The 14929-nt window shown below is 46.5% G+C and overlaps 1 non-coding gene across 1 annotated transcript; it reads left to right on the top strand.

The window, feature by feature from the left end:
• The first annotated feature begins 3485 nt into the window (after nucleotides 1-3485).
• LOC111761354 (U6 spliceosomal RNA) lies at nucleotides 3486-3592 on the top strand. The gene has a single exon (XR_002794748.1). It is a non-coding gene; the product is annotated as a U6 spliceosomal RNA (small nuclear RNA).
• Nucleotides 3593-14929: the final 11337 nt, after the last annotated feature.

Here is a 14929-nt window from a genome sequence, read left to right as displayed (position 1 = left end):
ACAATAAAGCTCTTTGCTCCTTGCATTGCTCGCGGCTGTCCCCTTCCACCTGGCCCCCCAGAGCCCCCATCATTTTTCTCCTACCCCCGTGGTAGCCGCCATCACACTGGGCTTTGGGTCACTCTTTCTCCAACAGCATGCTGTGCCCTAGGCACTGTTCCAGAGACCCAGAAGTGAATCAGAAACCACCCTGCCCTCCCAGAGATAAGAACCAGGCACCATTAACTAGAAGACAAGAGCTAGATCCCAAGCTCCTCCACTCATAGTGCCAAGGAGAGGCAGCAAATGCCCTGGGAGTTGAAAGGGGCAGAGTTGGAGATGGAAGAATTGTAGTAGGCTTTGTGGAAGGAGTGACATTTGAGCTGGGCCTTAAAATATGGGATGGAAAGGAGACTCATTCATTCCAGGCCAGTAGAATGGCATAAGCAAAAGTTTGGGGGTTAGTGGGAAATGTGGCTATGGACGGGGTGGAGGCAGAGCAGGAGTAGGCAAGAAGAACCCAGAAAGCCTTGACGTGGCCCTTCTTAGTAGCATCTGCCCTTCTAGACCTGGAGGTCCTTGCACACAGGGCCCTGGTTTAGCCACCTCTGAACAAGCTCCCTGCCCCCAGCCCAGCATCCCGAATCCGGGGCTGTTCAATAAATATATGCTGAGTGAACACATGCAAGAAATGTTTCAGTTGAGGTGCAAAGCCAGGTTCTGGGGAGCCCTGAGAGGAAGAGATGAACAGAGAACCCAGAGATCCTGCAGCTCACCGCGTTTAACAGCCAGGGATAACTGAGGTCCAAGAGGGCATGACTTGCCTAAAGTTGATAGTGGCATGACAGATGTGAAGATGCCCAATGCCTGGCAAGTGGAAGGTCTCAGTTACATCTTTCCTCTATATCTGGGAATTAATGCAGAGCTAGGCCCAGGAACCTGGGGGTCTCCCAGAGGCGTGTCCTGGCCGCTCAACACTTGGGTCTCCAGGAGAAGAGAAAGCAGAAGGCCTCCCGCCTCTCCTTAGGTGGGGGGCAGAGGCAGGCCTGTTCAAGACACTTCGGAGGATTCCCTCTGTCCCTGGTGGTCCCCACCGTAGAGGTCTACTGCAGGATGCAGAGCAGGGGTCGTGGGTCACAGTCCTGTGGCTGGGAGGCTCCAACCCCCACCTCTGAAGAGTTTTCCGGAAGTCTCAGCAGTCCTGCCCTAGTTAAAGAATCACTGGTTTCTGGCTCTTTCCTGTTTCGTCCTGCCAGAGCCTCCCCAGCCCTCATGGTTCTGATCAAATGCTTTTTCCAGGATCTTCTCCCCGATCTCCTCAATCCAATGTAATTGCCATTGCCAGCAACCAGGAGCCCGCCTTTCCTGATCTTGAACTTTCTACCTTGCATCAGAGTGGTGAGTGAGCGTGTGTGTGCGTGTTCTCTCTACCGGGTGACAGGCAGGCCCAGGCCCTGCCACTTGTCACCTCTGTGACAGACGTGTTGTTCTGGGTACACCTTGCTGGGGACTGTGGCCGGAAGAATGGAAAGTGCGGATGACTGAAAAAGGGCTGCTGGAGCACAGAGATCTAGGAAGAGCATGGGGAGTGCTCCTTATCTCGGGAGTCAGGATCCTGGGACTAGATTCTTAGGGAGTAGCTGCAAATGTGGGAAGGAGCCCTGGACTGTGTCCTTGCCTTAACGTGCTACACTGTGGATTTTTGGAGATTCCGCTGGAGATGCCTGCCCTTGCCCTCTGGACTTGGGTTACCTCCTCTCTAAAATGCGACTGTTGGCACCAAGGTCACAGTACTGGGTGCCAGCAAGACAGGAGTGGTGCCAAGACTGGCACGGTGATTTGAGAGTCGGAGAGAATGGTCTTTTAAACTCTTCAACAAATATTTGGGGAACACTCTGCTTGCTTCCAGGGGCCAATGCAGTGGCGCTTCCTGGCAGGCCAGGCTCTTGAGCCAGTGGGCAGCTGAGCAGACAGAGATATCCGTGCAACAAAAAATCTCTGACCTGAGCAGCATCCCCCCAGCCCCAGCCTTGCCATGTGCAGCTGCCCCAAGGTGGGAAAGGAATGAAAACATCTTACTCCCTGGGATTATAAGGCCCTAACAGAGAGCTCAGAGCGGCCAATGGAGGAAGCAGTGGGGATAGACATGCACCTTGAACCTGACCCCTGCCTCCTCCAGATGGCCCAGGCTTTAGCCTCTGGCTGGAGCCTGGAATCAAAGCACCTTCCATGCCTTTTCTTAACAAGGGTTTAGGCAGCGAGGTGTGATGCCATGTGTGGGGACACCCCAGTGAATGGGGCTGACCCGGGTCCTGCCCTTGAGGGGCTCCCAGTCTGCAGGGGAGAGAGCCAAGGTAGCAGGTCATCCAGTACACTGTGGCCACTGCCGCCACGGGGGTGGGGTGCAGGTAGGAGGAGCCCACCCAGATGGGCTGGGGCAGAGTGGGCGGCCATCCACATTTCCCCGGAGGCCTGATGGCTGAGCAGGAGTCCTCCAGGACCTGGAGAAGGGCGGCAGCTTGCTTTCCCGAAGATGGGAGGGTGTAGCCCACATGAGGACTGGTTAGTGCACCGGAGTGTGGAGGCAGGAGTGGGCAGAAGAGCCAGGAAGCTTTCTAGGCTGGGCCCAGAAGTATGGCCAGGGAGGGGTGGAGGCAGCCAGCAAAGGGCAGTGGCTGGCCAGGGCTGCTTCATTTTTCATTTTCTGGGTTTGCAGAAATTCATTAAAACAATTCAGAGGCTGTTTAATCTTGTAGCGTGAGTTATTACATGAAATTGAAACAGACTCCAAATGGGTTTGCAGAAATTAAAACAATTCAGAAATTGTTTAATCTCGTAGCGTGCGTATCTATCCAGCTGTCTTTCAAATGGTCAGAGCTGCGTGGCAGCTGTCATGAAAGTCCTTGAAGTCTCTAGGTAAATGAAAAGACTACCTGTGTTCTCTGCAAAGGTGAGTTCCCAATCCTTGTGCTTTCTCCACTGGCCCATGCATTGCAGCCAAGTTGTCTCTACACCCAAGCAAGCCATAGGTAGATAAAAACATGTACCATGGACTGATACAAAGATCGCCCAGACAGGTCAGGCACGGGTCCACCCTTCCAACTTCAGGCTAAATTAGTGCCCGTTTGCTCAGGCCTAGGCTGGAGTGAAGCTTGTTTTTAGGCCAGTCTGGAGGGGGAGTTTAGAGACCATTTATTCATTTATGCACACATTCGTTCATTCCTCTATTCACTCAACAAATACTTAACTGAGCGCTCTGCTAGCCATGGAGTAAAACAAACAAAGAAACCAAAAAAAACAACCAACCAACCAACAACAACAAAAAACCTGCCTTCAAGGAACTTAGAGTATGGGGGTTTGAGGGATGGAGAATGTTCCAAGAAAGGAGGGCCTTGCCTAGACTAAGACTGGGCCGTGGAGAAGTGAGGTGGAAAACAGTCCAGCTGAATGATCAGGGCCTGGGGGTGGCCAGGTGTAGAGGGGACGGTGTCAAGAAGGACCTTTGAGTGCTCGCTTCGGCAGCACGTGTACTAAAATTGGAACAACGCAGAGAAGATGAGCATGGCCCCAGCACAAGGATGACACGTAAATTCGTGATGCATTCCATATTAAAACTGAGCCGTGGGGAGAGGCTATTTTTATTGTCCCTTGAGTTGGGGGTGCTCTGCAGGGGCTGGGTGGGGTCTTTGTCCTGTTGCGGGCCTCAGCATCCTCCGTGTTGAACGAGAATATTAATAGCACGCCTTCTGGGGTAAATTCAGCCTGTGCATGGAAGGGCCACAAACAGATCTCACCTGGGTGCACGCTGGTTGTGTGTGGGGAGGGCAGGGATGAGGAGCTCTCCTTTACAGGCCCCTTGGGCAGAGCAGGGAGAGCTACCCAGTGCATGGAAAGTGAGCCCTCTGCTCGTTGTTCTCTCTCCTCCCCCCACAAATGAAGAAGGCCAAGGCCTTCAGAGACTTCAGGCCAGTAGGCTGGCGGCCCCGGGCACCTGAAGACATCTGCCCGGCTTCCCGGCCTTTCCCTCTGTGCTAAGGCCAGGAGGAGCCCCAGAGGGGGGCCAGACCCCAGCTCAAAGTCACCCGCCTTCCCTGGGGTGTCCGTAACCTGGGGAGAAAAACAATCCTTGCCCACCCCCCACTAGGGCTGAAGTGAGAATTCCAGGTGAAATAATGGCTGGACAAGCAAGGTGCACAAAAATGTAAGGGATTATTCTTCCTGTTTTGTGTTGTTTCTGAAGGCACAACAGAAACGGAGAAACCGATCCAGTCTCGCTCCTCCCCAGGAACCCTGCTTCCTTCTCACTTCCGCAGTCTCTCCCAGCTTTGCTAAGACACAGATCCTCTCCCCGCCCCGCTTCCCACACCTGAAGTCGCCTGATTAAGGCCCTTGCCTTCCAGGGTGTCACTGTCTAATCCCTAAGCCCTTTCTCACCAGTCTCCAGTTGTCTTGGAGAGCCAAATCCCTTTAGAATGAGGCGGCCCAGTTAGCCGTGAAAGGAGAGGCTGGGGGTAGGGAGCAGGGTCCTCGGGCTCTGCTAGGGGTGAGAGGAGGGTGGCAGGGGTGCTGTAGACCCTGCTCCAGCTCTGGCACTAGCTGGCACGTTCCTGGAGACTCTCTGGGCCTCCCTGCCGTCTCTACCCACACCCGTTGCGTTAACCTGGAGTGCAGATTCTCTAACCAGGCTTGTTCCTCCCCAGGCCAGTGCCCTTGAGAAGCGATATGGCCTTGGGGTGAGTCCACTGAGTCCAGGTTAAGTCTCCAGTTCTGTCACCTACCAAAGCTACTTGACCTCTATGCCTCAGTTTCCCGTCTATAAAATGGCAGGGTGTGATGAGATTAGAACAACCTGGAGGTATATAGTACCTTAAAACGTGCCTGGTACCTAGTAACCGTATTAGCCCTTTTGACTTGCACCTCCCATTCCTTCCCCCAGACATTTTCCCCACTCAACAGACAGGCCACCTCTTCAGAGGGGCCTTTCCTTCCCCCGGACTGAAGCTGAAGCAGCCGCCAGCCCCCAGTCCTGCCTGATGCTGTTTAATCTCCTTCGCCTGGCACCTGCCACGTTCTGTCACTATCCTGCATGTGTATGTGGTTATGGGTTACTCTCTGTCCTCAAGCGCAAGGGCTGCGCTGGTCTTGGTCACAGTCCCTAGGACACTGGAGGCATTCAGCCACCATTTCTGGGCACGACCCAACACTTGCCGTGCTCCCTGAGGGACCCGGGGAAGGAGGCAGGTCCCCAGCCACCCCCAGCGTCCCAGCCCCTCTTCTCCACTGCGCTACGGCTATGGCCCCTGCTTCTCTGCCCCTGCCGTGTGTGATCATCACCCTTCTGTGGACTTCCAGGGGGAGTAGAGGGGGAGGTGGAGATGGAACTACACAAGCAAGGGACAGTCTAAGGCTTTCTTCTCTTTTGTTTGTTGTTTGGTATTTACTTTCTTTTTTCTTCTTCTTTATTTTAAAGGCACTTTAGATTACATAAATGTTACATCGAAAATACAGGGGATTCCCATATATCCCCCTCCCCCATTAACAACATCTTTCACAACATTGTGGTTATACTAAAAGCCACTGATTCTACACTTTGGATAGATTGTATGGTATATGAATATATCTCAATAAAACTGCTTAATGTATAAATAAGTAATTGTGCAAGAATAGCCAGAGATAGCAGCTATGTACAGCAGGGGAAGCATAGAGAGATTGAGAGGTGAAGAATTTTCTTCTTTGTTTGTCTGTTTTTTTGTTTATGATTATTATTGAAATAATGAAAATGCTCTAATAATGATTGAAGTGATGACTGCACAACTATTTGATTATACCAAATACCATTGATTGTACACTTTAGGTGAATTGTATGCTTTCTTAATATGTATCAATAAAATTGATTTTGTTTAAAAAAAACTTTCATTAGTTTGGTATATTCATTACAATTGAACACATACAGAAGCATTGCTACTCACCATGGTCTCTGGTTTACATTATGATTTACACTTTGCACCGCACAATTTTATACATTTTGACAAAATGTAAAATGGCTTGTATCCATCATTGCAATAACATGCAGAACAATTCCAATGTCTCAAAAATGCCCCATGCTACATCTATTCTTCCTTCTCCCTCCCCTCAGAACTTCTGGTGACCACTGTCTTTGTATCAGTGTTACAAGTTCTTCCATCACTAGAATAATAAGTCTACTTTAGTCCATAATTGCATTATGTTTCTTCATTCCTCAATCTTGAGGATTTTTTAAAAAGATTTATTTTATTTATTTATTTCTCCCCACCCCCTCATTGTTTGCACTTGCTATGTCGTTTGTCCTCCTTGTTTTTTTTAGGAGGCACCAGGAACCGACTCTGGCCCTCCGATGTGGGAGGGAGGCGCCTAATTAATTGAGCCACCTCTGTCCTCCCGCTTTGCTGTGTCTCTCGTGTTTTTTCTTCTTGTGTTTCTTGTCGTGTCGCCTTGTTGCGTCAGCTTGCTGCACCTGCCCATCGCATCAGCTCGCTGTCTTGCTCATCTTCTTTAGGAGGCATTGGGAACCTCTGCTCCCTGCTTTGTTGTGTCTCTCATTATGTTTTTTTCCTTCTTGTGCCTCTTGATGTGTCATCTTGTTGTGTCAGCTTGCCACACCTGCCCATCACGCCAGTTTGCTGTCTTCTTTAGGAGGCACCGGGAATTGACCCAGGGACCTTCCATGCAGTAGGTGGGAGCTCAATCACTTGAGTCACATCCACTTCCACCACATCTGCTCCCAAGGCTTTTTACTAAGATGTGCCTCTAAGGCAGGGGTTCTTAACAAGGGGTCCGTGAGCTTGAATTGAAATTCAGAGAAACATTATTCTTGTGGGGACATGTTGGTGCGGGTGTGATATATTTATTGAATAATACACAGTATAGTGTTGACTTAGTAAGGGGTCCGTGGTTTTCACCTGACTGGCAAAGGGGTCTGTGGAACAAAAAAGGTTAAGAATGTCTGCTCTAAGGTGAAGGGATCTCAAGGACTTCTGGATTCCAAAATTTCCCCCACCCCAAGCTTAGCTCTTTCCTGGTATCACTGGGCCTAAAGCTCCACAGGTGGTGTTCCTATGAGTTAGATATTGCCTTCCTCAAGCCCTTTTCTCTTTTTTTATTTTATTTTATTTTATTTATTCATTTTTTTAAAAATATTACATTCAAAAAATATGAGGTCCCCATTCACCCCCACCACTCCCACCCCACCACTCCCCCAACAGTAACACTCTCCCCAATCATCATGACACATCCATTGTATCTGGTGAGTACATCTCTGGGCATCGCTGCACCCCATGGCCTGTGGTCCACACCATAGCCCACACTCTCCCACGTTCCATCCAGTGGGCCATGGGAGGACATACAATGTCCGGCAATTGTCCCTGCGGCACAACCCAGGACAACTCCAAGTCCCGAAAATGCCTCCACATCTCATCTCTTCCTCCCATTCCCCGCACCCAGCAGCCACCATGGCCACTTTTTCCACACCAATGCCACATTTTCTCGATTATTAACTACAATAGTTCATGAATAGAATATCATTAAGTCCACTCTAATCCTTACTGTATTCCTCCTTCCTGTGGACCTTGGCTTGGTTGTGTCCATTGCACATCTATGTCAAGAGGGGGCTTAGATTCCACATGGATACTGGATGCAATCCTCCTGCTTTCAGTTGTAGGCACTCTAGGCTCCATGGTGTGGTGGTTGACATTCTTCAACTCCATGTTAGCTGAGTGGGGTAAGTCCAATAAATCAGAGTGTAGGAGCTGAAGTCTGTTGAGGCTCAGGGCCTGGCTATCATATTGTCAGTCCAGGCCTTTTCTCTTTCAGCAGAGTCTAACACTGAGCCCCTAATATGGCGCCGTTACCCAAGGCCCAGCCTGCCACCTAGTGGCAGATCCAGTCCAATGACCTTTTCCACCCTCTGGGCGGCTGAGGTTCTCCACTGCAGTAGACACATATCCCAGATATGGATTTGCCTTCTCTGCCCATAATACTTCTTCCAGCACCCTTGGACTCACAGAATGCTTTATCCCCTTTTTTCTTTTAAGTTTTTATTATGGTAACACTGTATATCCATTTTAACCATTTTCAAGTATACAATTAGTGCTGTTAATTACATTCACGATGACATGCCATCACCACCATCCATTACCAAAATTGTTGCATTGCCCCAGACAGAAACACTAAGTACCCATTACACATTATTTCCCCATTCTCCACCCCAGCCCTTTGCCTCTGGTACCCTGTACTCTTTCTGTCTCTATGAATTTGCATGTACTAGTTATATCATATAAGTGAAATTATACAACATCTATCCATTTGTATCTGGCTTATTTCAGCCAGCATGATGTCTTCAAGGCCCACGCGTATTGTAGCATGTATCAGAACTTCATTCCTTTGTATGGCTGAATAGTATTCCATTATATGGATATGCTGTATTTTGTTTATCCAGTCATTTGTCCATGGACAGTTAGGTTGTTTCCATCTTTCAGCTATTTTGAATAATGCTACTATGAACATTGGTGTACAGATATCTGTCCAAGTCACTCAGTTCTTTTGCAGATATACCTAGGAATGGGATTGTCACAACATAAAGTAATTTTATTATTAACTTTCTGAGGAACTGCCAAACTGTTTTCCATAGTGGCTGCACCATTTTACATCCCAACACAATACGTGAGGGTTCTTGTTTCTCCAGATCCTCACCAATACTTCTTACTTTCTGTTTTTTTAAATAGTAACCATTCTAATAGGTTTGAACTGGTATCTTATTATGGTTTTGATTTGCATTTCCCTAATGGTTAATGATGTTGCGCATCTTTTCATGTGTTTGTTAGCTATCTGTAAATCTCCTATGGAGAAATGTCTACTGGTCCTTTGCTCATTTTTAAAATTGGGTTGTTTGGTTGTAGTTGTTTTTTTTAAGATTTATTTTTTATTTCTTTTTCTCCCCTTCCCCGCCCCCCAGTTGTCTGCTCTCTGTGTCCATTTGCTGTGTGTTCTTCTGTGTCTGCTTGTATTCTTGTCGGCAGCGCCTGGAATCTGTGTCTCTTTTTCATGCACCATCTTGCTGCGTCAGCTCTCCGTGTGTGCTGCCCTACTTCTGGGCAGGCTGCACTTTTTTCGCACTGGGCGGCTCTCCTTACGGGCGCACTCCTTGTGCATGGGGCTCCCCTACGGGGGGAACACCCCTGCGTGGCACAGCACTCCTTGCACGCATCAGCACTGCCTGTGGGCCAGCTCATCACACGGGTCAGGAGGCCCTGGTTTGAACCTGGGACCTCCCATGTGGTAGGCAGATGCTTTATCCGTTGAGCCACACCTGCTTCCCATGTTTTTTGTTGTTGTTGTTGAGTTGTAGGCGTTCTTTATATATTCTGGATCTTAAACTCCTGTAAGATACATGGTTTACAAATATTTTCTCCCACTCTGTAGGTTGTCTTTTCGCTTTCTTGACAGAGTCCTTTGATGTACAAATTTTTAAATTTTGGTAAATTCCAGTTTATCTATTTTTCCTTTTCATGCTCATGTTTTTGGAGTAAAGTCTAAGAATCCATTGCCTAATGCAAGGTTCTGAAGATATTCCCCTATGTTTTCTTCTAGAGATTTATATTTTTAGTTCTTATATTTAGGTTTTTTGATACATTTTGAGTTAATTTTGTATACAGTATGAGGTAGGGGTCGGCTTTCATTACTTTGCATGAGGATGATATCCAGTTTTCCTAGCACCATTTGTTGAAGAGACTATTCTTTCTCCATTGAGTGAACTTGGCAAATTTGTCAAAAATCAGTTGGCCATGTATGTGAGGGTTTATTTTTGAACTCTGGATTCTGACCCATTGGTCTCTGGATCTGTCCTTGTGCCAGTACCACAAGGCTTTATAATATGTTTTGAAATTTGGGAGTGTGAGTCCTGTGACTTTATTCTACTTTTCCAGGATGGTTTTGGCTATTTGAGGGCCCCTTGCCCTTCCAAGTGATTTTTTTTTTTTTTTTTTTGAGGTACTAAGGCCAGGGATTGAACCCCAGACCTCACATGTGGGAAGCTGGCACTTAACCACTGAGCCGCATCGGCTCCCCTGAGTTGGTTTTTTCGTTTATTTGCTTGTTGTTTTTGTCCTTGTCTCTAGGAGGTACTGGGGACCAAACCCAGGACCTCCCATATGGCAGCAGGGGCTTAACCATTTGAGCCACATCCACTCCCCTCCATGTGATTTTTTTTTTAAGATTTATTTTATTTATTTATTTCTCCCCACCCCCTCGTTGTTTGCACTTGCTGTGTGCTGTGTCTTTGGGAGGCACTGGGAGCTGAACCCAGGACCTCCAATGTGGGAGGGAGGTGCCTAATTGCTTGAGCCACCTCCGTTCCCTGCTTGTGTCTCTCGCTGTGTTTTTCCTCTTGTGTCTTTTGTTGCATCATCTTGTTGTGTCAGCTTGCTGTGCCTGCCTGTCAAGCCAGCTCGCTGTCTTCTTTAGGAGGCACCAGGAACCAATCCACAGACCTCCCATGTGGTAGGTGGGAGCTCAGTCACCTGAGCCACATCCACTTCCCTCCATGTAATTTTTTTTCACTTTTTTTTTTAAATGGAAGTATATCATTCATACGTGAACACACATAAACAGTAAGTGTATAGTAAAGATTGCAAACTTACAAAATAAGCATTCATAACATCACACAGGGGTCTCATGTTCTACCAGGGCGTGGAGTTGCATGGGAAATCTACACATCTGTATGATTGTTTTGCAAGTTCACAATATCTTTAACAAAAATATATTTTTAAAAAATAGTATGGGTTGGGGGGAAAATACCCCAGATATAAGATCAGGAATATAGTTGGTAGAAATATTTTGATGATGCTCCTCCATGTAATTTTAATGACTGACTTTTCCAGTTCTGTGAAGAAAGCTATTGGAATTTTTATTGGGATTGTGTTGAATCTGTAAATTACTTTGGGCAGAATTGACATCTTTACAATATCTAGTTTTCCAAGAGACAAGTAGGTTGAAAGTGAAAGGATGGAAAAATACATACCATGCAAGTAGTAACCTAAAGATAGCTGGGGTAGCTACGCTAATATCAGATAAGGTAGACTTCGAGTCAAAAACTGTTACAAGGAACAAAGGATATTATATACTGATAAAGGGGTCAATTCAACAAGAAGATATAACTATTATAAACAATATGCATCTAATGGCAGAGCCCCAAAATATATGAACCAAATATTGACAGATTTGAAGGGAGAAATAGATGGTTCTGCATTAATACCAGGAGACTTCAATTCAACACTTTCAATAATAGATAGGGCATTAGACAAAAGATCAATAAGGAAAAAAGGAGACCTGGATAATACTATAAACCAACTAGACCTAACAGATCTATATAGAACACTTCCCCCAACAAAGCAGAATATACATTCTTCTCAAGTGCACATGGATCAATCTCTAGGATAGACTATATATTAGGTCACAAAACAATTTCAAAAGATTGAAATCATGCCAAGTATCTTCTCCAACCATAATGGAATGAACCTAGATCAATAACAGAGGGAGAAATGGAAACCGCAAATATATGGACATGAAACAATATGCTCTTAACTTGAGGGTCAGAGAAAAACTCGGAAACCAGGCAATATCTTGAGACAAATGAAAATGGAAACAAAATATACCACAATTATCAGCTGTCGCAAAGGCAGTGCTGAGAGGGAAAATTATAGCTGTAAATGTTTAAATTAAAAATGAAGAAGGATCTCAAATCAGTAACTTAACCTCACATCTGGAGGAACTATAAAAAAGAAGAGCAAACCAAAAGTGAGGAGAAGGAAACAGTAAAGATTTGAGTGGAGATAAATGAAAATAGAGAACAGAAAAATAATAGAGATAATCAAAGAAACCAAAAGTTGGTTCTTTAAAAAGATCAATAAAATTGACAAAACTTAAGCTAGAATGACAAAGAAAAAAAGAGAGGATGCAAATAACTAAAATCAGAAATGAAAAAGGGGACCATACCACCAAACTCACAGACATAAAAAGGATTGTAAGAGGCTACTATGAACAGTGGCACGCCAACAGGTTACATAACCTAGATGAAATAGACAAATTCCTAGAAATACTATTTACCTACACTGTAGGTCGCAACAGACCAATAACAAGAAAAGAGATTGACTTAGGAGTGACAGCCCCTGCCCACGCCAACTCCCACCCAGATCCAGAAGCGAAGCATGCTGGGCTTTGTGGGTTTGGCTCTTCTGGAGAGCCCGGCAGAGCTGAACATCCCGCCTGTCCATTCCTGGAAGTGGAGGTGCCCAAGGGTCGGCACCAGGCCCAGTGCCCTGCCTCCTCTCCCAGCTGCCATCCCTTCTACCCCTTTGGGGTCCTCCAGGCCCCTCCTTCTCAGATGCTCTGCTCCAAGGCAGAGACTTGCAGGCTCACTCACCTCCCTGCAGTAAATCTCTCCATCTCTCTACTTTCCTTCCCGGGCCCACACTCCCTCCAGTGGCAGCTCCAAAATCATCGCTCCTTCACCCCACCCTGGGAGGGAGGGTCCCAGCACACACAATAGCCCAAGGGCTGAACTAGGTGGGGTGGGCTGGGCTATACCCTCCCACCTTGAGAGTACATCCTCAAGCTCTTGTCTATTACAGGATAACCAGCAATGCATCCCACCAAGTTTACAGGGGGAGCTCCAGCTCCTGCTGATGGAAGACTAGAATGTGCGGTTTTGTAGGAAAAGGGAAATGCAAAATGCATTCTAGATGGGGGGCAAGTCTGGTTGGTGTGTGAGTGTTGGGAGAAGAGTAAGAATCTCCAGGCTGGATGAGCAGGGGTGGGGAAGGGAGCATATAGTGGGATGAGAATAAGGATAAACAGACTGTGGTGCCAACAGTCTGGCTGATTACAGGGTGTGTCCTTGCAGCCCTGTCATTGTGGCTAACGGATGGGCTAGGACAGTCACAGCTTCAGAGAAGCAAGACAGTCTGTGGGCACCAAGGGCCTCCACGGTGCCGTTGACAACTTGTAAAGAGTGATCTCATACATACAACAGGATGTTAGTAACCGACACAAAGAATAAAGAATGATGGAATGAGCACTCCTGCAGCTGAGAAAGCAGAACGGCCCCCAAGACTATTGGGGACCCCTGGGTGCCCCTCCCAGTTACATCCCACTCTGGCTGAAATGAATTTTGTGTTTCTCATTCCCTTGGTTTTCTTCATAGTTTTGTTACATCCAAATGTATCCCTGAAGAATATATTCAGTCCTTGAGCTTCAATAGCATGTATTATTTGGTGACTTGCTTTTGTGCTCTGCATTCTGTGAGAAGCAGCCATCGTAACGCACAGTACTAGTTTGTTGTTTTGGTTTTTTTTTTTCGTTTTTTCCTGTTGCTTATTTTCCACCAAAGGAGATACCACAATTTCTTTCCTCTTCTAATGATGGAGAGTTGGATTGTTTGCAGTCTTTTGCTATTCAAATAGTACATTCACTTCATGCCACCGGGTTCACAGCCACGCTCTAGCATTAGAAACATCTGGGGTGCAAGCTTTTTACTATTACCAGATACCAGGACTCAACGCCAGAGTGAATCCTTTGGCTAATTTGGAGTGTTGGGGACTATTTTTAAAAGCGTCTTTAAATGATTCTAATGTGCAATCTGTGGAGAGAACCACTGTTCTAGAGTATATACGAGTATATACCCAGGTATGGAATTCCTAGGAATGTGCATCAGCTTTATTTGATATAATGACAAAAAAAAAATTTTTTCCAAAGTAGCTGCACCTCTTTACACTCCCACCAAGAGTGTATACAGATTCTTTTGCTCCCCATTCCACCAACACTTGGTACTGTCAGACGTCTTCATTTTTGCCAGTTTGGCTTTCATTATGATTTTAATTTGTAATTCCCCTATTAATAATTAGGTTGAGCATCTTTTCATATGTATTGACCATTCTTGTTTCCTCTTAAATCAGATGCCTCCTTTGAATCTTTCATCCATATTTATATATTCCGCATATGAATCAATTGGTTGCAAATCTCTTCTCCCATTTTGTGGCTTTTCATGCCGCTTTCTTTTTTTTTTTTTTTTAAAGATTTATTTATTTATTTAATTTCCCCCCCTCCCCTGGTTGTCTGTTCTTGGTGTCTATTTGCTGCGTCTTGTTTCTTTGTCCGCTTCTGTTGTCGTCAGCGGCACTGGGAAGTGTGGGCGGCACCATTCCTCGGCAGGCTGCTCTTTCTTTTCACGCTGGGCGGCTCTCCTTATGGGTGCACTCCTTGTGCATGGGGTTCCCCTACGCGGGGGACACCCTTGCGTGGCACGGCACTCCTTGCGCGCATCAGCACTGCGCATGGCCAGCTCCACACGGGTCAAGGAGGCCTGGGGCTTGAACCGCGGACCTCCCATGTGGTAGACGGACGCCCTAACCACTGGGCCAAAGTCCGTTTCCCCATGCCGCTTTCTTATGATGTCTTGATTAACAGAAGTTTTTCATTTTAGGAGGATGGATTTCTCAGTCTTTTCCTTTACAATCTGCTTTTCTGTCTTAAGAAATCTCTCCAGACCCTGAGGTAATCAAGACATTGTCCTTTGTTTCCTCCTAAAAATGTTTTAGTTTTATTTCACACGTTTAGGTTGTTAATCCAGATGGAATTAATTTTTTATATATGGTGTGAAGTAGGGGTCTAATTTCATTTCATCTTGGTTAACCAGTGTTTCTAACATGATTCTTCAACTACTCCATCAAACCGCCCCACCCCAGCCCTGCAATGTTTCCTCTGACAGCACGAGGTTCCTAGGCGAGTCAGTTTCTCACCTTTCTGTTTCCATGCCCTATTTGTCTATATTTGGACCAGTATTAGTTGTCTCATTCCCTCCATCTTCACGAGATCCTTGGCAAATCATGGTGGTGGTTATACCAATGTTCGCTGTAAAATT

Source organism: Dasypus novemcinctus, chromosome 19, assembly GCF_030445035.2.
Source record: "Dasypus novemcinctus isolate mDasNov1 chromosome 19, mDasNov1.1.hap2, whole genome shotgun sequence".
NCBI lineage: Eukaryota > Metazoa > Chordata > Mammalia > Cingulata > Dasypodidae > Dasypus > Dasypus novemcinctus.
This window is presented reverse-complemented; position numbering and strand designations above follow the sequence as displayed.